This window comes from Rana temporaria, chromosome 8, assembly GCF_905171775.1.
Source record: "Rana temporaria chromosome 8, aRanTem1.1, whole genome shotgun sequence".
NCBI classification, from domain to species: domain Eukaryota; kingdom Metazoa; phylum Chordata; class Amphibia; order Anura; family Ranidae; genus Rana; species Rana temporaria.
In genome coordinates this window covers 103,456,637-103,482,221 of record NC_053496.1, presented here as the reverse complement: position 1 = coordinate 103,482,221, position 25,585 = coordinate 103,456,637, and positions in this window count along the sequence as shown.

Here is a 25,585-nt window from a genome sequence, read left to right as displayed (position 1 = left end):
GGAGAAAGGTCACTAGTGATGTAATCAGTTCCCATGGAAAGATGAACTCGATGCCAATAAAAGACTGTTGTAGTGACTAAACAGGATGAGATGATCGTGTTCATTCATCTGCACTAAATGATGTGCTAATCAAATTTATATAGGAAGTGTAATATTGACTGTAGGTGATATTGCAGTTTACTGCATTAGGGTTTTTTAGGTGTTTTTACCTTTATTTTCACCTGGTAATCCTGCCAGTAACAGGCATCCTGTCCTAAAGCGGAGGTCCCACATTTTTTTAATTAAAAGCCAGCAGCTACAAATACAGTAGCTGCTGACTTTTAATATATGGACACTTACCTGTTCAGGGCGCCCACGATGACAGCAACCAAAGCCGATCTGTCGCTCGAAGATAGGCGGCTGCCGCCGCAATCTTCGGTTAGGGAATCAGGAAGTAAAGTCTTGTGGCTTCACTTCCTGGTTCCCTACTGCGCGTGCATCCTCACTGGTTCCTGTTGTCTTCTGGGACCTGTGTGTCTCCCAGAAGACAGCATGGGAGGACAGACTAGGCGATGGAAGTGGCGTAGGTTATCTATGCCAGGAAGTGGGAGCAAATACCTGTATTAGACAGGTATCTGCTCCCTTCTCCCCCCTGAAAGATGTCAAATGTGACACCGCAGGGGGGGAGGATTCCAAAAAGTGGAAGTTCCTTTTGTGGGTGGAACGCCACTTTAAGGTGTCTCCCCTCTATGGGGAGCAGAGACACATTTGGACAGCAGCACTGTCTAGAGAAAGTCGTTTTAGATGAACTAGATTTAAGCTGGGCGTACACTGGAAGAATATTATTATTATTATACAGGATCGCACATTGCTTTACAACATGAGGGTAGACATTACAGTTACAATACAATTCAATACAGGAAGAATCAGGGTGCCCTGCTCATTAGAGATTACAATCTAGGAGGCAGAATTAAGTGATACAAAAGGTAATATCTGTGGAGGTTGATCTGATGGAGAAAATAAATGAACAGTTATAAGGTAGGGGCAAGATATGCTTCTCTGAAGAGAAGGGTTTTCCAAAAGTGGATAGAGTAGAAGATAACCGGACAGATTGGAGTAGGGAGTTCCAGAGGATGGGAGAGGCTCAGGAAAAGTCCTGGAGGCAAGCATGGGAGGAGGTGACAGGGGGACTAGAGAGCAGGAGGTCTTGAAAGGAACAAAGGGAACAAGTAGGTTGTTACTTTGAGACTAGGTTAGTGATGTAGCTGGGGGCCGATTTGGGGGAAGACTTTGTAAGTTGTATTAGAATTTTTAATTTAATTTGTTGGGTGAGTGGAAGCCAATGGGGGGATTGACAGAGAGAAGTAGCAGACACTGAACGTTTGGTAAGGTGGAGGAGCCTGGCAGCAGCATTCATGATGGGATATTACATAGTTACATATGTAGCGCTACCCCCGAAGGAGCCGCTGGTTGATTTGGGATCGGCGTATTAAGTTACCAAATTCTTCTGTCTAGTGGTGATACTTGTGAGTGTGGATAAAAAGAATAAGTGTCCAGCAGGTAGCGTGAGTTTTTAATGCTTTATTCCAGGGCCAACAAGGCCAACATGAGATCAAGATCAACATGACACACAGTAGAGAAAAAGGTTGATGAGTAGGAAGGACTTGTAGCCTCAGGCCTTGGATATCAAAAACATAGAGAGCAAGCCTGCTCTCGGCACAGACAATTCAAACGCCGCCACCCTCGCCAGGGTGGGTAAGTGCCCTATGGACAGGCAATTAACTTGGACCTGGCAGCCAAAGGGTCTTTTGCAATAATCTTGGTATAGTTGAAGTGTAAGGATAGCGAATCCTCCCAGTAAGTTTTGTTCTAAAGGATCACCCACTGACAGCAAAAAAGAAAAATACCTGTCATGTAGCGTGGTGATCGGATCCCCGGTGGTTCGTCCAGGCCTCACAGACAACCTCTGCACTTAGGTTCTCCCGAGCCAATCCCCCACCATTCAGCCTCCAGCCTAGGATCTGGAACCCAGCAAGCCTCTGGGGTCCCTTTCTTCATCAACAGAAGGCTCCGCAAGGTGCACAGCCTCAACCCGGCCGGCCATGAGGATGGGGTCCGCGGATGCGCGCACCCTAAAGGTGGATGCCGCACCTGGAACTCGGGCCCCGCAGTCTACACGAAAAATGGCCGGTGCTCCAGATATACCCCCTGGAAGCATGCCCAAAGAGGGAAACTCCTCTGATTGGCTGCTGGGGAAGGATGGTTCTGTCAGAACCCCTATAGCGCCAACTGTCGCCCAGGGGTAGAAGCACACCCCTGGACACACAGACTGACCCAAGAGGCAGTTCTTAACTGGCACCAGCACAAACTAACAATTAGTGAATGGGAGCAAGTAAAATCTCCCATTTCCCACTATCTTTAGCGTAACGCCCCACTAACTAAAAGGGGGGGGGGGCGCTACACATAGTAGTAGGCAAGGTTAAAAAAAGTCACAAGTCCATCAAGTCCAACCTATGTGTGTGATTTTATGTCAGTATTACATTGTATATGCCTGTATGTTGTGGTTGTTCAGATGCTTATCTAATAGTTTTTAGAAATTATCGATGCTCCCCCACTGAAACCACTGCCTGTGTAAGAGAATTCCACATCCTAATCACTCTTAGGCCCCGTACACACGACCAAACATGTATGCTGAAACTGGTCCGCGGACCAGTTTCAGCATACATGTTTGGTCGTGTGTAGGCGCGAGCGGGCCGAATTCCAGCAAACATTTGCCCGCCGGGCCTTTTCCCAGCGGGCAAATATTCGTGGACGTGTTTTAAAACCGTCCGCTGGAATCCTGCCCACTCGGACATGTACGGTCGTCAGTACAAACCTACCGTACATGTCCAGGCGCCCGCCGTCCCTCACATGTGTCGAATGACTTCGACGCATGCGTGGAAGCCTTTAAATGGCAGGCCCGCCCACGTCTCCGCGTCATCGCCGCGTCATCGTCGCAGCGACGACGCGGACACGCCCCGCGTATTGTTTACGCGCGGACTTCTGTACGATGGTGTGTACAACCATCGTACAGAAGCCCTCTGGCAGGCATGTACGGTGAAAACGGTCCGACGGACCGCTTTCACCGTACATGTTTGTTCGTGAGTACCCGGCCTTACAGTAAAGAACCTTCTACGCAGTTTAAGGTTAAAGCGCATTTCTTCTAATTAAATTCCCGTTCACTAAAACGTTTTATCCCTATTGTGGGGTCACCAGTACAATATTTGTACATTGAAATCATATCCCCTCTCAAGCGTCTCCTCTACAGAGAGAACAAGTTCAGGGCTCGTAACCTTTCCTCATAACTAAGGTCCTCCAGTCCCTTTATTAGTTTTGTTGCCCTTCTCTGGACTCTCTCCAGTTCCAGCACATCATTCCTGAGGACTGGTGCCCAGAACTGGACAGCTTACTACAGGTGCTGCCAGACCAGGGTCCTGTAGAGCGGGAGAATTATTGTTTTATCTCTGGAATTAATCCCCATTTTAATACATGTCAATATTCTGTTTGCTTTGCTTGCAGCAGCTTGGCATTGCATGCCATTGCTGAACCTATCATCTACTAGCACCCCCAGGTCCGTTTCCATCCTAGATTCCCCCAGAGGTTTTCCCCCTAGTGAGTTAATTGCATTCATATTTTTGCCACCCAAATGCATTATTTTAAATTTTTCTACATTAAACCTCATTTGCCATGTAGTTGCCCATTCCATTAATTTGTTTCCACATCCTGGGGAGAAGTTATTGATCTGCTTAGCTTAGTATCATCTGCAAATACAGAGATTGAGCTGTTTATCCCATCTTCCAGGTCGTTTATGAATAAATTAAATAGGATTGGTCCCAGGACAAAACCCTGGGGGACCCCACTTTCCATCCCTGACCATTCAGAGTACTCCCCATTTATAACTACCCTCTGAACTCTCCCTGGCAGGGCCGGTGATACCACTAGGCAAACTAGTCAGCCGCCTAGGGCGCATTGCTGCCTAGGGCGCCCGACCACTGGTGTTTCTACTCTCTTCCTTCTGTAGCAAGCAACTAAGTCTCAGCATCAGCAAACAGCCGCCGCTCTGTTTGCACAAAGTGTCTGAGGCGCAGCTGTGGCAGAGGACTGTATCTTTGTCCCGACTCCTGAATAAATGGAAGCAAGCAAACATTCATTGATGGGCACTGGTAGGCTGCATTTGATGGGCACTGGAGAGGCTGCATTGCTAGGCGCTAGTGAGGCAGCATTTGATGGGCGCTTCATTAAAAAGGTGGGGTGTACATGAGCAGGGCAAAGGGGGTGGAGCCAAGGGGGAGGCGACAAAATTAGGTTTTGCCTAGGGTGTCATAAATCCTTGCACCAGCCCTGCTCTCTGGTAACCAGTTTTTAATCCATGTAGTCGCCCTATGGTCCATGCCAATAGATCTTACATTGTGCAGTAAACGTTTATGGAGAACTGTATCAAATGCTTTGGCAAAATCCTGATACTCCACGTCTACGGGCCTTCCTTTATCTAGATTGCAGCTCACCTCCTCATAGAAGGTTAATAGATTGGTTTGGCAAGAATGATTTTTCATGAATCCATGCTGAATACTGCTAATGATACCGTTTTCATTGCTAAAATCTTGTATGTAGTCCCTTATCATCCCCTCCAAGAGCTTGCATGCAATTGATGTTAGGCTAACTGGTCTGTAATTCCCAGGGATGTATCTCGGCCCTTTTTCAAATATTGTTGCTACATTGGCTTTTCTCCAATCAGCTGGTACCATTCCAGTCAGTAGACTGTTCGTAAAAATTAGGAACAATGGTCTGACAATTACTTGACTGAGTTCCTTAACCACTTAAGGACCGAGCCTATTTTTCAAACTTGTTGTTTACAAATTAAAATATTTTTGCTACAAAATTACCTAGAACCCCCAAACATTATATATATTTTTTCTAACAATCTAGATAATAAAATGGCGGTCGTTGCAATACATTCTGTCACGCCATATTTGTGCAGCGGTTTTACAAGTGCACTTTTTTTGGAAAAAATACACTTTTTTAATTAAAAAAATAAGACAAAAGTAAAGTAAGCTATTTTTTTATTTATATGTGAAAGATGATGTTATGTCAAGTAAATTGATACCCAACATGTGACACCTCAAAATTGCGTCCACTCGTGGAATGGCGACAAACTTTTAACCTTAAAAATCTCCATAGGTGAAATTAAAAGGTTCTACAGGTTGCATGTTTTGAGTTACAGAGGAGATCTTGTGCCATAATTATTGCTCTTGCTCTAACGATTGCGATAATACCTCATATGTGTGGTTTGAACACCGTTTTCATATGCAGGCGCTACTCACGTATGCGTTCGCTTCTGCACACAAGCTCGTCGCGTTTTTTTCTTATTTATTTTACTATTTATTTTTCACTGTTTTTTAAAACAAAATTGTGTCATTTTTATTCCTATTACAAGGAACTCTTAAATATGAGATCTGGGGTCAAAAAGACCTCAGATGTCATATTCACACTAAAATGCAATAAAAAAAATGTTCCTTTAAGAGCTGAAGTGACATTTTGACGTTTCTTCCACCCTGCAATGGTATGGAAATGGGTGGGGGCCATCTTCCCCTCACTCAGCAGCCAGTCTAGCAGGGGACAGGATCTGATCGCCTCCGCCAGCACCAACGCCCTCTCACGCCACCGGTATTAGAATCCACCGATGAGACCACTTTTATCTAAAAGCGGACCGCCCGCTGAAGAAGTGGATACTGGGGTTATGGCAGCTAGTTTCTGCCATAAAACCGATATTCTACTTCAAAGAGCTGCTGTAAAATGACGGGTGGTACGGAAGTGGTTAAGAACCCTCGGGTGCAAACAGGGCCGCCATCAGGGGGGTACAGGCATTACACCTGTAAGGGGCCCGGAGGTCCCCAGGGGCCTGGATGGCAACCCCCTTTTTTTATAATTTTTTTTTATATTATTTTATTTATTTATTTTTCTTTTTAGTTTTTTTTTTAATATATATATATTTTTTTTTATTAAAGGGCTCAGAGGTCCCTATGTTTTTTATTTTTTTTTATTTTATTAAAGGGCCCAGAGGTTTCTTTTTTTATTAAAGAGCCCAGAGGTCCCAGATGTCAACCCCACTTTTTTTTGTAATTCCTTTTTATAAAAAATAATATATATATATATATATATATATATATATATATATATATATATATATATATAGAGGGCCCAGAGGTCTCCAGGGCCCCAGATGGCAACCCCCCCTTTTTTATATATATTTTTTATTTCTTTATTTCTACTTTGTAAAGAAGCCCCCCCCCCCCCGGTTCTCTGCTCCAGGGGCCCAGGCCTGAAGCTGTGTAAGGGGCCCCATAATTCCTGATGGCGGCCCTGAGTGCAAACCATCTGGTCCCGGTGACTTATTAATGTTACGTTTTTCAAGTCTATTTAGAAATCTGTCCTCTGTTAGCCATGAGGGTGCTTTTTGTGACATGTCATGACCAGGCCCGGACTGGGACAAAAAATAGGCCCGAGCATTTAAGACTGAGCAGCCCATTTTTCCAGGAACGGGGGGGGGGGGGGGGTTGTTTTCGGTAAGCATTCGCTGGGATGTCTGGTGTCCGGTGTCCTCCACACTGTAATGTACGGGGACACTGTGATATAATGGGGACAGCACTGTAAAGTGGCACTGTAATGATTACAGTGCCCCTTTACAGGTAGGCCCCTTTATATTACAGTGCCCCTGCAATTACTCCCCCTTTTCTCTGTAATCACAGTGCCCCCTTTTACTCTCTGCTCACTGTGCACTTCTCCAGCTCCTCCTGCCCCCATACATCAGAGTTTGCACAGACCCACCCTTACATCAGAGCCTGCACAGAGCCCCCTTACATCAGAGTCCCCTTACATCAGAGTCTGTATAGACCTCCCCTTACATCAGAGCCCCCTTACATCAGAGCCTGCACAGACCCCCCTTTACATCAGAGTCCGCACAGAGCCACCTTACATCAGAGTCCACACAGACCCCCCTTACATCAGAGCCCCCTTACATCAGAGTCTGCACAGACCCCCCTTAGAGTCTGCAGAATTTACACTTACTGTTAGGTGGAGCTCTGTGGACTCTAATGTAAAGGGGAACCCTTATTTAGGCTGGGTTCACACTAGTGCGATGCGGGAACCCTGCGAATCCACTGCGGGTTCCCGCATCGCACCTGACTTGCACGGCAGTTCACACTGCCATATGTGAACTGCTGGGGAGTGTCATACTACATTAATGGCGCCTCCATTTCAGATCGCATATCGCACTGCGAACTGACAGTTCGGACATGAATCAGATCACATAGATGTGAACACCCATGCGATCCGATTCTGGTGCGGACCAAAAAAGTGTCCGGTGCATGTTTGGTCCGAATGCTGTGCGATTTCAGCCATACCATCTGTATGGCTGAAATCGCAATGCACGGACATTGCATGTGAATTGCAGTGCGAATCACATGCGATATTGCACAGCACACTAGTGTGAACCATGCCTTAAGGGGGGATCTCATGTAAAGTGGTGTTCTGAGAACCCTGATTTAGGCCAGATTCACACTAGTGTGCTATGCGATATCGCATGTGATTCGCACTGTAGTGCAAATCACATGCAATGTCTTTACAATGCAATTTCAGCCATACAGATAATATGGCTGATATTGCATCGCATTCGGTCCAAACACGCACAGGACACTTTTTTTGGTCCGCAACAGAATCGGATCGCATGGGTGTTCACACCTATGTGATCCGATTCATGTCCGAACTGTCAGTTCGCAGTGCGATATGCGAGCTGAAATGGGGGCGTCGTTAATGTAGTATGACACTCCGCAATCAAGCAATAATACAAAACAGCCAATAAGTTCCTAGAGAAAGTGAATAGCTCTATGGCTCTCAAATTTTTGCCCACAATAAGCCAACTTTCAGCATGACCCCATGACTTCCTAGCAGCTACTGAAAGCCTCCCTCCTATTTGTGAGCTCTCCTGTCTTTAATAGTCTGGTTTAGGGGGAAGTACCTGCCCTCCCAAATTAACCCCTTATTAGCCATGTTCCAGGCTGACTCTCTACAACTGCTATAAGCATCTAATTCTTTTTGTGACAGTGCCCCACAGAGACCATTTATTAATGCCATTAATATCAGAATGTGATATTAAGCAGACACCAATCTAACATGTTGGGAGACATGTCTCATTCTCTAACCACTGAACAATTTTTGTGAGCACTAGAGATGAGCATAGTAGATTGCCCGCATGTACTAGGCTGTGACACACCTAATTCTACACCTTCAGTCCTATCAGTGCAGGCTTCAGAGAGGACTGATGACTGAGGGTATAGTGGGGTTGGAGATCCCAGCTGATGAGGGGCAAGGGGAGGTCCGCTTTGTTCTTTGGTGTGGGTCTTTGAGGTACGCTTGCCAACGAACTGCATGGCAGGTCGACATATGTCTGGTCAAGCATGTGGTGCCCAAGCGGGTGATGTTTTGGCCATGCAAGATAGGCTTGAGACATATGTTGCAAATAACAGCGGTGCGATCTGATGCACTCGTCTTAAAAAAGGCCTACACCAAAGAACTTTTGGAATAACGCTGAGACACAGCAGCGCCCTGCACATGCGCAGCTCTGCGTTGTGATGCAGTCGGTGTGCTGCCCTTAAGCTAGCCCCTTGAGGGCATCCTGCCTCGTTGGAGATGTGCCTGTGCCTCCTCCTCCTCCTCCACTCCCCTATCAGGCACCCACGTAGAGTCAGTGACCTCATCATCCCCTCCCTCCTCATCACTGTAAAAAACCTGGCAGTATGCTGCAGCTGGGGAACATGACTGCAGATTGCTGTCCTTCTTTGGCACCTCCTCTCTCTGGGTTCACGTTACTGCCTTTCTCTAGCTGTGTACTATCATCAGAGCCTTCAAAACGCTACACAACCTCATGCAGCATGTACCCAACACTGTGGTCAAACAGTTCGGGGGGACTCCTCAGGAGGACATGGTGGGGCTAGGGAAGGAGTTACTGATGCCATTGAGCAGAGGGAAGAGGATGCCTTGGCAGCTGCTTTGCCAGACAAAGTACTCTGAGCCTGGGTGAGAGAGGATGAGGAGGATGAGGACAGCTTGGTCATCCACTCTACCAAGTCTTCGGCATGTTGCGGCTCAACACGGCCAGCTGCCGAAAACAAGGACGAGTGTGTCCAACGGCCACATGCTGATGAGGATGCACCGTGTCCACGACCAGCACTGTTACCTCTAGACGCAGATTCTGCTTGCCCTCGTGACTCTCTGCCTCTCCTTGTTGTCCTTCCAGACCAAGTAATGGCCTGCAGAGGACAAAGGCAGTAAACACACCTCATAGCTTTAGGTGCAAACTGCAGAGGACATGGGCAGTACACACCAAGTAGCTTTAGGTGCAAACTGCAGAGGACACGGGCAGTACACACCAAGTAGCTTTAGGTGCAAACTGCAGAGGACAAAGGCAGTACACACACTACGTAGCTTTAGGTGCAAACTGCAGAGGACACGGGCAGTACACACCAAGTATCTTTAGGTGCAAACTGCAGAGGACAAAGGCAGTACACACTACGTAGCTTTAGGTGCAAACTGCAGAGGACACGGGCAGTACACACCACGTAGCTTTAGGTGCAAACTGCAAACGACACGGGCAGTACACACCACGTAGCTTTAGGTGCAAACTGCAGAGGACAAAGGCAGTACACACACTACGTAGCTTTAGGTGCAAACTGCAGAGGACACAGGCAGTACACACTATGTAGCTTTAGGTACAAACTACAGAGGACACGGGCAGTACACACCAAGTAGCTTTAGGTGCAAACTGCAGAGGACAACGGCAGTACAAACACTACATAGCTTTAGGTGTAAACTGCAGAGGACACGGGCAGTACACACCAAGTAGCTTTAGGTGCAAACTGCAGAGGAAAAAGGCAGTACACACACTATGTAGCTTTAGGTGCAAACTGCAGAGGACACAGGCAGTACACACCAAGTAGCTTTGGGTGCAAACTGCAGAGGACAAAGGCAGTACACACCAAGTAGCTTTAGGTGCAAACTGCAGAGGACACGGCAGTACACACCACGTAGCTTTAGGTGTAAACTGCAGAGGACACGGGCAGTACACATAAAGTAGCTTTAGGTGCAAACTGCAGAGGACAAAGGCAGTACACACCACGTAGCTTTATGGTGCACACTGCAGAGGACACAGACAGTACACACTACGTAGCTTTAGGTGCAAACTGCAGAGGACACGGGCAGTACACACCAAGTAGTTTTAGGTGCAAACTGCAGAGGACAAAGGCAGTACACACCAAGTAGCTTTAGGTGCAAACTGCAGAGGACACGGACAGTACACATCAAGTAGCTTTAGGTGCAAACTGCAGAGGACAAAGGCGGTACACACCACGTAGCTTTAGGTGCAAACTGCAGAGGACACGGGCAGTACAAACCAAGTAGCTTTAGGTGCAAACTGCAGAGGATAAAGGCAGTACACACACTACGTAGCTTTAGGTGCAAACTACAGAGGACACGGGCAGTACACACCAAGTAGCTTTAGGTGCAAACTACAGAGGACAAAGGCAGTACACACCACGTAGCTTTAGGTGCAAACTGCAGAGGACACGGGCAGTACAAACCAAGTAGCTTTAGGTGCAAACTGCAGAGGACACAGGCAGTACACACACTACGTAGCTTTAGGTGCAAACTACAGAGGACACGGGCAGTACACACCACGTAGCTTTAGGTGCAAACTGCAGAGGACACGGGCAGTACACACACTCCATAGCTTTAGGTGCAAACTGCAGATGACAAAGGCAGTACACACCACATAGCTTTACGGTGCACACTGCAGAGGACACAGGCAGTACACACTAAGTAGCTTTAGGTGCAAACTGCAGAGGACATTTGCAGTACACACCAAGTAGCTTTAGGTGCAAACTGCAGAGGACAAAGGCAGTACACACCAAGTAGCTTTTGGTGCAAACTGCAGAGGACATGGGCAGTACACACCAATTAGCTTTAGGTGCAAACTGCAGAGGACAAAGGCAGTACACAACACGTAGCTTTAGGTGAAAACTGCAGAGGACACGGGCAGTACACACCAAGTAGCTTTAGGTGCAAACTGCAGAGGACAAAGGCAGTACACACCACGTAGCTTTAGGTGCAAACTGCAGAGGACACGGGCAGTACACACCAAGTAGCTTTAGATGCAAACTGCAGAGGACAAAGGCAGTACACACACTACGTAGCTTTAGGTGCAAACTGCAGAGGACACGGGCAGTATACACCACGTAGCTTTAGGTGCAAACTGCAGAGGACACGGGCAGTACGCACACTACGTAGCTTTGGGTGCAAACTGCAGAGGACAAAGGCAGTACACACCACGTAGCTTTACAGTGCACACTGCAGAGGACACAGGCAGTACACACTACGTAGCTTTAGGTGCAAACTGCGGAGGACACGGGCAGTACACACCACGTAGCTTTAGGTGCAAACTGCAGATGACAAAGGCAGTACACACCACATAGCTTTATGGTGCACACTGCAGAGGACACAGGCAGTACACACTACGTAGCTTTAGGTGCAAACTGCAGAGGACATTTGCAGTACACACCAAGTAGCTTTAGGTGCAAACTGCAGAGGACAAAGGCAGTACACACCACGTAGCTTTAGATGCAAACTGCAGAGGACACGGGCAGTACACACACTACGTAGCTTTAGGTGCAAACTGCAGAGGACACGGGCAGTACACACCACGTAGCTTTAGGTGCAAACTGCAGAGGACACGGGCAGTACACACACTACGTAGCTTTGGGTGCAAACTGCAGAGGACAAAGGCAGTACACACCACGTAGCTTTACAGTGCACACTGCAGAGGACACAGGCAGTACACACTACGTAGCTTTAGGTGCAAACTGCAGAGAACAAAGGCAGTACACACACTACGTAACTTTAGGTGCAAACTGCAGAAGACACGGGCAGTACTGTACACACCAAGTAGCTTTAGGTGCAAACTACAGAGGACAAAGGCAGTACACACACCACGTAGATTTATGGTGCACACAGGCAATACACCATGTGAGAATACTGCAGCTAGCACAATCACCTGCCTGCCAGTAACTTAGGAAGAGCTGATCTAGCTAAACTATACAGGCCCGGATTCAGCTAGATTTGCGCATTTATTACGGAGGCACAGGGCAACGATTTTGCCCTGCGCCCCCGCAATTTTTTTGCGCTGCCCTCGATTCACGGAGCAGAAGCTCCGTAAATTGCGCGGGCGCGCCGGCAAAATGCCCGGCGCAGGCGCGCGCAATTTAAATGATCCCGTAGGGGGGGAATCATTTAAATTAGGCGCGTTCCCGCGCCGATCGTAGAGCGCATGCTCCGTCGGGAAACTTTCCCAACGTGCATTGCGGCAAATGACGTCGCAAGGACGTCATTTGCTTCAAAGTGAACGTGAATGGCGTCCAGCGTAGCTTTATGGTGCACACTGCAGAGGACACAGACAGTACACACTATGTAGCTTTAGGTGCAAACTGCAGAGGACACGGGCAGTACACACCAAGTAGTTTTAGGTGCAAACTGCAGAGGACAAAGGCAGTACACACCAAGTAGCTTTAGGTGCAAACTGCAGAGGACACGGGCAGTACACATCAAGTAGCTTTAGGTGCAAACTGCAGAGGACAAAGGCAGTACACACCACGTAGCTTTAGGTGCAAACTGCAGAGGACACGGGCAGTACAAACCAAGTAGCTTTAGGTGCAAACTGCAGAGGATAAAGGCAGTACACACACTACGTAGCTTTAGGTGCAAACTACAGAGGACACAGGCAGTACACACCAAGTAGCTTTAGGTGCAAACTACAGAGGACAAAGGCAGTACACACCACATAGCTTTAGGTGCAAACTGCAGAGGACACAGGCAGTACAAACCAAGTAGCTTTAGGTGCAAACTGCAGAGGACACGGGCAGTACACACACTACGTAGCTTTAGGTGCAAACTACAGAGGACACGGGCAGTACACACCACGTAGCTTTAGGTGCAAACTGCAGAGGACACGGGCAGTACACACACTCCATAGCTTTAGGTGCAAACTGCAGATGACAAAGGCAGTACACACCACATAGCTTTACGGTGCACACTGCAGAGGACACAGGCAGTACACACCAAGTAGCTTTAGGTGCAAACTGCAGAGGACAAAGGCAGTACACACCAAGTAGCTTTTGGTGCAAACTGCAGAGGACATGGGCAGTACACACCAATTAGCTTTAGGTGCAAACTGCAGAGGACAAAGGCAGTACACAACACGTAGCTTTAGGTGAAAACTGCAGAGGACACGGGCAGTACACACCAAGTAGCTTTAGGTGCAAACTGCAGAGGACAAAGGCAGTACACACCAAGTAGCTTTAGGTGCAAACTGCAGAGGACACGGGCAGTACACACCAAGTAGCTTTAGATGCAAACTGCAGAGGACAAAGGCAGTACACACACTACGTAGCTTTAGGTGCAAACTGCAGAGGACACGGGCAGTACACACCACGTAGCTTTAGGTGCAAACTGCAGAGGACACGGGCAGTACACACACTACGTAGCTTTGGGTGCAAACTGCAGAGGACAAAGGCAGTACACACCACGTAGCTTTACAGTGCACACTGCAGAGGACACAGGCAGTACACACTACGTAGCTTTAGGTGCAAACTGCGGAGGACACGGGCAGTACACACCACGTAGCTTTAGGTGCAAACTGCAGAGGACACGGGCAGTACACACACTCCATAGCTTTAGGTGCAAACTGCAGATGACAAAGGCAGTACACACCACATAGCTTTACGGTGCACACTGCAGAGGACACAGGCAGTACACACTACGTAGCTTTAGTTGCAAACTGCAGAGGAAATTTGCAGTACACACCAAGTAGCTTTAGGTGCAAACTGCAGAGGACAAAGGCAGTACACACCACGTAGCTTTAGATGCAAACTGCAGAGGACACGGGCAGTACACACCAAGTAGCTTTAGATGCAAACTGCAGAGGACAAAGGCAGTACACACACTACGTAGCTTTAGGTGCAAACTGCAGAGGACACGGGCAGTACACACCACGTAGCTTTAGGTGCAAACTGCAGAGGACACGGGCAGTACACACTACGTAGCTTTAGGTGCAAACTGCAGAGAACAAAGGCAGTACACACACTACGTAACTTTAGGTGCAAACTGCAGAAGACACGGGCAGTACACACCAAGTAGCTTTAGGTGCAAACTACAGAGGACAAAGGCAGTACACACACCCAAGGATTTATGGTGCACACAGGCAATACACCATGTGAGAATACTGCAGCTAGCACAATCACCTGCCTGCCAGGAACTTAGGAAGAGCTGATCTAGCTAAACTATACAGGCCCGGATTCAGCTAGATTTGCGCATTTATTACGGAGGCACAGGGCAACGATTTTGCCCTGCGCCCCCGCAATTTTTTTGCGCTGCCCTCGATTCACGGAGCAGAAGCTCCGTAAATTGCGCGGGCGCGCCGGCAAAATGCCCGGCGCAGGCGCGCGCAATTTAAATGATCCCGTAGGGGGGGAATCATTTAAATTAGGCGCGTTCCCGCGCCGATCGTAGAGCGCATGCTCCGTCGGGAAACTTTCCCGACGTGCATTGCGGCAAATGACGTCGCAAAGAACGTAATTTGCTTCAAAGTGAACGTGAATGGCGTCCAGCGTAGCTTTATGGTGCACACTGCAGAGGACACAGACAGTACACACTATGTAGCTTTAGGTGCAAACTGCAGAGGACACGGGCAGTACACACCAAGTAGTTTTAGGTGCAAACTGCAGAGGACAAAGGCAGTACACACCAAGTAGCTTTAGGTGCAAACTGCAGAGGACACGGGCAGTACACATCAAGTAGCTTTAGGTGCAAACTGCAGAGGACAAAGGCAGTACACACCACGTAGCTTTAGGTGCAAACTGCAGAGGACACGGGCAGTACAAACCAAGTAGCTTTAGGTGCAAACTGCAGAGGATAAAGGCAGTACACACACTACGTAGCTTTAGGTGCAAACTACAGAGGACACGGGCAGTACACACCAAGTAGCTTTAGGTGCAAACTACAGAGGACAAAGGCAGTACACACCACGTAGCTTTAGGTGCAAACTGCAGAGGACACGGGCAGTACAAACCAAGTAGCTTTAGGTTCAAACTGCAGAGGACACGGGCAGTACACACACTACGTAGCTTTAGGTGCAAACTACAGAGGACACGGGCAGTACACACCACGTAGCTTTAGGTGCAAACTGCAGAGGACACGGGCAGTACACACACTCCATAGCTTTAGGTGCAAACTGCAGATGACAAAGGCAGTACACACCACATAGCTTTACGGTGCACACTGCAGAGGACACAGGCAGTACACACTACGTAGCTTTAGGTGCAAACTGCAGAGGACATTTGCAGTACACACCAAGTAGCTTTAGGTGCAAACTGCAGAGGACAAAGGCAGTACACACCAAGTAGCTTTTGGTGCAAACTGCAGAGGACATGGGCAGTACACACCAATTAGCTTTAGGTGCAAACTGCAGAGGACAAAGGCAGTACACAACACATAGCTTTAGGTGAAAACTGCAGAGGACACGGGCAGTACACACCAAGTAGCTTTAGGTGCAAACTGCAGAGGACAAAGGCAGTACACACCACGTAGCTTTGGGTGCAAACTGCAGAGGACACGGGCAGTACACACCAAGTAGCTTTAGATGCAAACTGCAGAGGACAAAGGCAGTACACACACTACGTAGCTTTAGGTGCAAACTGCAGAGGACACGGGCAGTACACACCACGTAGCTTTAGGTGCAAACTGCAGAGGACACGGGCAGTACACACCAAGTAGCTTTAGATGCAAACTACAGAGGACAAAGGCAGTACACACACTACGTAGCTTTACAGTGCACACTGCAGAGGACACAGGCAGTACACACTACGTAGCTTTAGGTGCAAACTGCGGAGGACACGGGCAGTACACACCACGTAGCTTTAGGTGCAAATTGCAGAGGACACGGGCAGTACACACACTCCATAGCTTTAGGTGCAAACTGCAGATGACAAAGGCAGTACACACCACATAGCTTTACGGTGCACACTGCAGAGGACACAGGCAGTACACACTACGTAGCTTTAGGTGCAAACTGCAGAGGAAATTTGCAGTACACACCAAGTAGCTTTAGGTGCAAACTGCAGAGGACAAAGGCAGTACACACCAAGTAGCTTTAGATGCAAACTGCAGAGGACATGGGCAGTACACACCAATTAGCTTTAGGTGCAAACTGAAGAGGACAAAGGCAGTACACAACACATAGCTTTAGGTGAAAACTGCAGAGGACACGGGCAGTACACACCAAGTAGCTTTAGGTGCAAACTGCAGAGGACAAAGGCAGTACACACCACGTAGCTTTGGGTGCAAACTGCAGAGGACACGGGCAGTACACACCAAGTAGCTTTAGATGCAAACTGCAGAGGACAAAGGCAGTACACACACTACGTAGCTTTAGGTGCAAACTGCAGAGGACACGGGCAGTACACACCACGTAGCTTTAGGTGCAAACTGCAGAGGACACGGGCAGTACACACCAAGTAGCTTTAGATGCAAACTACAGAGGACAAAGGCAGTACACACACTACGTAGCTTTACAGTGCACACTGCAGAGGACACAGGCAGTACACACTACGTAGCTTTAGGTGCAAACTGCGGAGGACACGGGCAGTACACACCACGTAGCTTTAGGTGCAAATTGCAGAGGACACGGGCAGTACACACACTCCATAGCTTTAGGTGCAAACTGCAGATGACAAAGGCAGTACACACCACATAGCTTTACGGTGCACACTGCAGAGGACACAGGCAGTACACACTACGTAGCTTTAGGTGCAAACTGCAGAGGAAATTTGCAGTACACACCAAGTAGCTTTAGGTGCAAACTGCAGAGGACAAAGGCAGTACACACCAAGTAGCTTTAGATGCAAACTGCAGAGGACAAAGGCAGTACACACACTACGTAGCTTTAGGTGCAAACTGCAGAGGACACGGGCAGTACACACCACGTAGCTTTAGGTGCAAACTGCAGAGGACACGGGCTGTACACACACTACGTAGCTTTGGGTGCAAACTGCAGAGGACAAAGGCAGTACACACCACGTAGCTTTACAGTGCACACTGCAGAGGACACAGGCAGTACACACTACGTAGCTTTAGGTGCAAACTGCAGAGAACAAAGGCAGTACACACACTACGTAGATTTATGGTGCACACAGGCAATACACCATGTGAGAATACTGCAGCTAGCACAATCACCTGCCTGCCAGTAACTTAGGAAGAGCTGATCTAGCTAAACTATACAGGCCCGGATTCAGCTAGATTTGCGCATTTATTACGGAGGCACAGGGCAACGATTTTGCCCTGCGCCCCCGCAATTTTTTTGCGCTGCCCTCGATTCACGGAGCAGAAGCTCCGTAAATTGCGCGGGCGCGCCGGCAAAATGCCCGGTGCAGGCGCGCGCAATTTAAATGATCCCGTAGGGGGGGGAATCATTTAAATTAGGCGTGTTCCCGCGCCGATCGTAGAGCGCATGCTCCGTCGGGAAACTTTCCCGACGTGCATTGCGGCAAATGACGTCGCAAGGACGTCATTTGCTTCAAAGTGAACGTGAATGGCGTCCAGCGCCATTCACGAATCACTTACGCAAAGTACGTAAAATTCTAATTTCGCGACGCGGGAACGACGGGTATACGTAACATTGGCTGCCCCTGCTAATAGCAGGGGCAGCCTTACGCAAAAACCGCCGTACGGAAACGACGTAAATTGCGTACGCAGGGCTCGCGCAACGTTGTGAATCGGTGTTAGTATGCAATTTGCATACTATACGCTGAGCACAACGGGAACGCCACCTAGCGGCCATCGCAAGAATGCAGCCTAAGATATGCGGGCATAAGAGCCTTATGCTGCGCAGATCTTAGGCTGCAGTCGGCATAACGAGGTTCCTGAATCAGGAGCACTCGTTACGCCGGGGCAAGTAAGCAATTGCGCTGTGTAACCTATGGTTACACAGGCGCAATTGCTTCTTGAATCCACCCCACAGTGTATAAATATATGTACAACACCTGGGATGCATATATGTCCTCTACACACTGTGGGCCAGATTCAGGTAGACTTACGACGGGCGTATCAGTAGATACGCCGTCGTAAGTCCGAATCCCCGCCGTCGTATATTTAAGCGTATTCTCAAGCTGAGATACGCTTAAATATTGCTAAGATACGACCGGCGTAAGGCTCCTACGCCGTCGTATCTTAACTGCATATTTACGCTGGCCGCTAGGGGCGTGTACGCTGATTTACGCCTACAATATGTAAATCAGCTAGATACGCCTATTCACGAACGTACGCCCGGCTGTCGCAGTACAGATACGCCGTTTACGCAAGGCTTTTTCTGGCGTAAAGTTACCCCTGCTATATGAGGCGCAGCCAATGTTAATTATGGACGTCGGGCCAGCGTCGAATTTTCCGACGATTACGTCGTTTGTGTAAGTCGTTCGCGAATAGGGCTGGACGTAATTTACATTCACGTCGAAAGCATTGACTATTTGCGGGTTAATTTGGAGCATGTGCACTGGGACACGTTCACGGATGGCGCATGCGCCGTTCGTAAAAAGCGTCATTTACGTGAGGTCACGATGATTTTACATAAAACACGCCCACATCTTACACATTTGAATTAGGCGGGCTTACGCCGGCCAATTTACGCTACACACGTCCGAGAAACTCAACGGGCAAAACACATCGTTTTGCTCGTCGAGATCCTTGTGAAGCCGCCAAGGATCACGGCGAGCCAACTTTTCCCATTGACTAACGAGGACATAGAGAACATGTTCTCTTTTTGGCCCGACGAGATCCTCGTCGGTTTACTCGGCGAAAAGTGTACACACGACCGGTTTTCTCGGCACAATACGTCTCCCATCGAGTTTCTGGCTAAATTCTGCCGAGAAAACCAGTTGTGTGTACGGGGCCTTACACGCTCCCTACCTGAATCTGCCCCTGTAACTTTAACTAACTAGCCTGCCTGCTCTATCTACCTAGAATAAATGACACTCTCTCTCACTCTCTGTCCTCTCTCTCTAACCACCGCCGCAACACACTACACAAGGCCGACCTGCAGGCGGCCTTTTATAGTGTGGGGCGTGTACTAAACCCCCTGAGCCATAATTGACCAATGCCACCCTGGCTTTGGCCAATTATGCCTCTCTGTTTTTTGCACGCTGTGATTGGCCAAGCATGCGGGTCATACACAGAAATGTATGACACAGAGTGGTTATAGTGTGCACGCTACAACAATATCACCAATTCTCCACAAATGTGGCTTGTATTGGCAAAAATTACCACACAGTGGTCAAAGGAAAAAAAAGGCGAATGCCCAGACTTAAACCCTATTGAAAATCTGTGAAATTAATTGAAGACTGCAGTCTACAAACAGTCGCCATCAAATTTAACTGAACTTGAGCAGTCCTGCAATGAAGAGTGGGCAAATATTGCAAAGTCTAGGGGCCAGATTCAGAAAGATTGGCTTAAGTTTAGGCGGGCATAGCATATCTCATATACGCTACCCTGCCGTAACTTAGAGAGGCGAGTACCGTATTCACAAAGAACTTGAGCCCTAAGTTACGGCGGCGTAGCGTAAATGGGCCGGCATAAGCCCGCCTAATTCAAAGTAGGCTGGTAGGGGGCGTGTTGTATGGTAATGAATCGTGACCCCACGTAAATGACGCACCTAACGAACGGCGCAGTTCAGTATCACGTCAAATTTTGTCCGTAAATTACGCCCGCTCAATGCTTAGTCGACGTGAATGTAAACTACGCCCATCCCCATTCACGTACGACTTACGCAAACAACGTAAAATATGACGCTGTTTCGACGTTTCCGACGTCCATACCTGACTTACCCCTGCTTTATGAGGGGTAAAGTTACGCCGGTCATACACCTTACGTAAACAGCGTATTTTAATACGCCGGGCGCAAGTACGTTCGTGAATCGGCGTATCTAGCTCATTTGCATATTTGACGCGGAAATATACGTAAGCGCCCCTAGCGGCCAGCGGAAATATGCAACCCAAGATACGATTGGGTATGAGACTTACGCCGCTTGTATCTTGGCAATAGTGAGGCGTATATGATTCTATGAATCAGGCGCATAGATGCAACGCCTCACATTCGGACTTACGACGGCGTATCAGGAGATACGCCGTCGTAAGTCCTTTGTGAATCTGGGCCCTGATGTGCAAAGTTAGTAGAGACATATCCCAACCAACTAAAGGCTGTATTTCAAGCAAAAGGTGGTTAAACAAAATACTGCTCTAGGGGTGATCCTTTTTCCAGCTCAGTCATTTTGTTTTTTGTTTTTTTTTATGTTTTTCTGACATGTTGGTGTTATATCTTTTACTTAGATGTTATAAGTTGCACTGAGTAAATACACCTGGTAAAAACAAAAACTGTGTCTGTCTTAATTTTAGGCTGCAAAGCAACAAAATGTGATTATTTTAAAGGAGGTGCGGATGGTGCCAGTAGAGCAGTCGTTGGTGTCAATAGGACAGTGGATGGTGTCAGTCAGTCAGTCAGTAGAGCAGTGGGTGTCAGTAAGGAAGTGGACTTTGTCAGTAGGGCAGAGGAAGGTGTCAGTAGAGCAGTGGACAGTGCCAGTAGGGCAGAGATTGGTGTCAGTAGGGCATTGGATACTGTCAGTAGTTTTTTTTTTATTCCAGAGACGAATGCCTTGAATGGCGACTTCTTGCATTCCGGACTTTCTTCCCTCGTTGCATACTGCACTAAGCATAAGTACAGCTAGTCGTCTCATCCAGCCACATTGGCTTTCAGCCCCCTTTTAAAAGGACACACCTGTGGCTAAATGCCGGTGGACCAATGCGTCAGGGCTAAACACCCATAGTATACACTAGTAGAATTTTGTTAAAAAGCTTTCATTTTAGGAACATTTCTCGATTGTTCAACATTTGTTGTCAACTGCAGTGATGAGAAAATTCAAAGGAGCAGGATGGAAATTGTTTCTCAAATTAAGAAAATTCCAGCAATGAATATGGTTTCATTCATGAAAGTCTATTCACTACAAAATTGAATGGTAAAAGAAAAACAAACTTTTAACTACTTTGAACAACATTCATCAAGCCGTCGAATATACCTCGAATTTTTGCTTAAAAATCAAATATTGTATGGGCTGCTTTAGCCATATCCATTAGTCAACAGCAGGTTCTGATTATTTTGACACTGTTGATACAATGTTTGAATGTGACAAAGGTGTAAGTTTCAGCAGGATAAAGTTCTCATGGTTTGCACGGGACAGTCTGCTCCTAAAAAGTTGGGTACCCGCTCAGTGACTGCTACGTGTGACTACATTCATATCAGTGCCTTAGGATATTATTTCACATTTACGACATTATATTATAAGTTTCATGAAATATATATGCCTTGGCACAACTGTGAGTACTCAGCTCCCATAGGCTTACAATTGTAAAAGAACCAGGTAAGACAATAACATAGCAGAAGCTTATTATTTGGAACGAAAAAATTAAACAGTTCTGTAAATGCTGTTTGCATGTTTTTAAGTAAACTCCATGTAGCTAGTCGAGCAATACACGTGAAATGTGCAACAGATCAAGTGCTCGAAAATAGTTCAAAGTCTGCCTTTTAGGTGTGCCCCCTGCTCCTAAAAAAAGAACACTTGTGGGGAAAAAAAGATAAATTATATACTTACCTTTTGTCAAGCTACCCTGGTGCAGGGGGTGACATCATCATCCTGCTGACGAGATCCTGGGGAATGGTGAGCACTCCAAATCTTATGGGAAGACTTGCAGTACAGTGCGGAGAACATTGAGATTTGGAGAGATGTACTGTTGGGCTCTACAACTTTTTATCCATATTAGGATTGATTGGTAGTGTAGACAGTCAGCCTGGAGCAGGGTTAAGAAGGGGTTAATTGAAGAGGGCAGGTAAAAAATTAAAGGAACACTTTTGAATCAGAACTCCTGGGATATTGATCTGGTCAGTTAAGTAGCAGAGGGGGAGGGGTGTATACAGAGGGGGTTGTTAATCATTTTCAGCTGCTTTGCTGTTAATTGAAATTAACAACAGGTGTACTAGATGGGCAAAAATGAGACAACCTAAAAAAACAGGAATAGTTTTTCAGGTGGAGGTGTCTGACTTTTTTTTCCCTACTCATCTTTTCTGACTGTTTTTCACTAGTTTTGCATTTGGCTAGGGTCAGTGTCACTACTGGTAGCACAAAGCGATACTTGGACCCTATAAAGGTTGCTGGGAGACACGGCAAACCTTCTGGCAATGACACGTATTGATGTGCCATCCTGGACTTCGCCAGACAAAGTGCTATGTCACGAAACGTGTCGGGAGGACTCCACTGCCGCCCCACTTGTATACACGCGCATTTTTATCTCCAGCTAAATGTAAGTTTGATAGCTGCAAATAAACAATTTTAAGTTTTTCAAGACGGGATTACGCTATGTGGCCACTTCTTTCTCTTATCTTTATATATATTTGACAAACTGTGAGAAAATCAGCCTGGGGACTCCATTTCCAGCACAGCTCCCAGTTTTTTCCATCCATCTATCCAATAGAAGATATGATGATCGGTTAAGGTGTGACTCCGCCATGGATCGTTTATGACATCAGTCATTACAAGCCTTTTTAGACTTTTGGTGGCATATGTCATCTCAAGTCAACGTGATCTGGTAAGCCTGCATTGCTTTCGGTGGCGGGATTATTACACACTGGAGAAGTCACTTATTGCATCTGTTCACTCATTCACTTGATTGACTTTCTGACCTATGTGGACTTATATTTAGCACCGGTTGATTCCATTTTGTGTTTTGTTGCAAATCAATAGGTGCAATAGTTCACGGTGTATCACGTGCCAGTGGCACATCGTTTGTTCCTTGGAAAAGGGGACTTTTCACATCATTGTTGCACATTCATAGTGCTCTTATTTCATATATTGTTATGTGTTTTTATATTATCACATTCACTGGTTATTGATTTTCATTATTCATTATCATTATTTAAGCGCTACACATTTATTTTCTGCTGGGAAAGAGCACCCAAACCTCGACTCCACTGCTGCCACCTGCACACCGGGGCTGGAAGAACACCCCAGTACAGAAGAATAAGCCCACAGCACAGCCAAGCTGAGACAGAGACCCTGTTTTGCACTTAACGATCTGGATCAGAGTCTAACTACACTCTGAATTACCCTTAAATTTAACTAGCACCGCTACCATAAAGTACACAGGCGCTACAACTAAAAGAAGCAAAAGTTTTTATTCAACTACAATAAAAAGGAAAGATCACAAACAAGTACAAACATAGATTCAAATGATGGTACAGAATAATTAAAATAAAAGCGCAAAGATGAAACCTTACAAGCACTTGACTCAATCAATGGCGTCCCTAAGGGGGGCAGAGGGGGCCCTGACCCCCCCAACATTATGCTGTGCCCCACCATGTGCCCCCCCCCCCCCCCCCAGCATTTTTTGCATTTTGCTCGGGCCGCCACTGGAGTAACACAGTCTCTCCTGAGAGGGAGAGCGTCCCCAGTCAGCTCCTGTGGGGGATTCCTCCACCCTCCCTCTGCTAGCTGACACTGCATAATGCTAGCGCTCACACAACCACAGCCGCCCGATCTGCTCCTTCCCCTGCATTCTCATTGGAACGGAGAAGAGCGTGTTGCAGGAAGGACTCCATGAGCACTGTGGGGGAGGGGGGCCAAAGTCTTCATCTCAGTTACTGAAAAAACAAGGACAGGAGAACCAGCCTGTAAATTGACTGCAAGCTGAGCCGAGTGTCAGTCTATGACACTCTTTCACAGCCCAGCGAGTCCAGCCACCCCCTCACACTCCTCACATAAGAGCAAGGAGGAATACAGCTACTCCTCCTCCTGCCAGTCCCACCCACACTATCCCGGTGTGCTGTATCTGAAGAGGGGGGATGTGTGGGCAAGAAATATGAAAATCGGCAGCATTCCTGGCTGTGTGTGAATGATGCCTGAGATTCTAGCCTGCACTGTTGGTAAGTGTGTGCACTGCAGACTGCAGTACACTGTAATCACTGAACTACATTGGCCCAGATTCACAGATAACGGGCACACATTACGCCACCGTAGCGCATCTCAATGTACGCAGCGCAGAGAGGCGAGCATGGAATTCACAAAGCCAATGCTGCCAAAACTGCGCTGGGTTTCGAAGGCGTAAGTCGGCGTAGGTGGAAGTGGGCGTGAGCCATGCAAACCCATGCAAATGAGGCGTGACCCCATGCAAATGATGGTTTGAGAGCCAGACAAGTACGTTGAACGAACTGCGCATGCGTCGTGTCGTGGACGCATCCCCATGCGCATGCTCATAACCACGTCGGAACAACTACCTAAGATACGCCGGATCACTGCCTACACCATGAACGTAATCTACGCCCATCCAGACACACGTCCAACAAAAAATACGTAAAAAAACGCCGGCTTCTGTTCCCTGGTGCAGACCTTTACATGTCTGCTGCTGAGTTACACCTCCTTTATGGGGCTTAACTTTACGCCAGATGTACAACTTACGCGCACCTCTCGTAGCCTGCGTCGGGCTCGGGTTCGTGAATCGCCGTATTTTCCTCATTTGCATATTTGAATGGCTAATCAATGGCAGCGCCACCATGCGGCCAGCGTAAATGTGTGCCCACCCTACGCCGGCGTAGGCAAGTTACGTCGGCTGGATGAAGCCTATTTTTAGGCGTATCTTAGTTTGTGGGGACGGCGCACAGATACGACGGCGCATATTCGCACTTACGCAGCGTATCTTGAGATATGTCAGCGCAAGTGGTTTGTGAATCCGGGCCATTATCTCCATCCCTTCTCTCCCCCATCTGTCTCCCTCCCCCTCTCCTGTTCTTTCAAGACATTCACAATTTACTTTCACTTTCAGTTAGACAGGTAATATACGGTGCACATTTCTTTCCTGCATCCACAGATTGCAGGAAAGAAACTTGCATGATTCTCCCATCAACACAGACAGTGCTGACAGGGGAATATCCATCCTGACCAGCAATTGTATTCTCCCGACAAACAGTGATTATCACTAGTGGCTATAGCAACCACTAGTGATAATCATAAGAGAATCTGTCATTAATGGTTCAAATCTCAGCCAGTTTCTGCTGAACCAGCTGAAATTTAAACTGTCTATGGCTGGTCTTAGCTCTTAGGCAGCCCATACATTGATCGCTTTTTTTCATTCAACTATTCGGTCGAATGAAAAAAAATAAGAAATTATCCAATTCCCCCATTTACACATTATAGGTGGATGGGGGAATCCTCCCAGTGTGGACCAGTGCTGGAACAACCAGAGTTGCTGTCCTGTCCCGGCTTTTCACAGCGCTGGTCCCTGTCTCCATGGCAGCGGCGGCAGCACATTGGAACCCAGTGCTGGTAACTTTATGGGGCTGATGTACAGCACAGCCTGTTTACCATTTTTTTTCTCAGGGG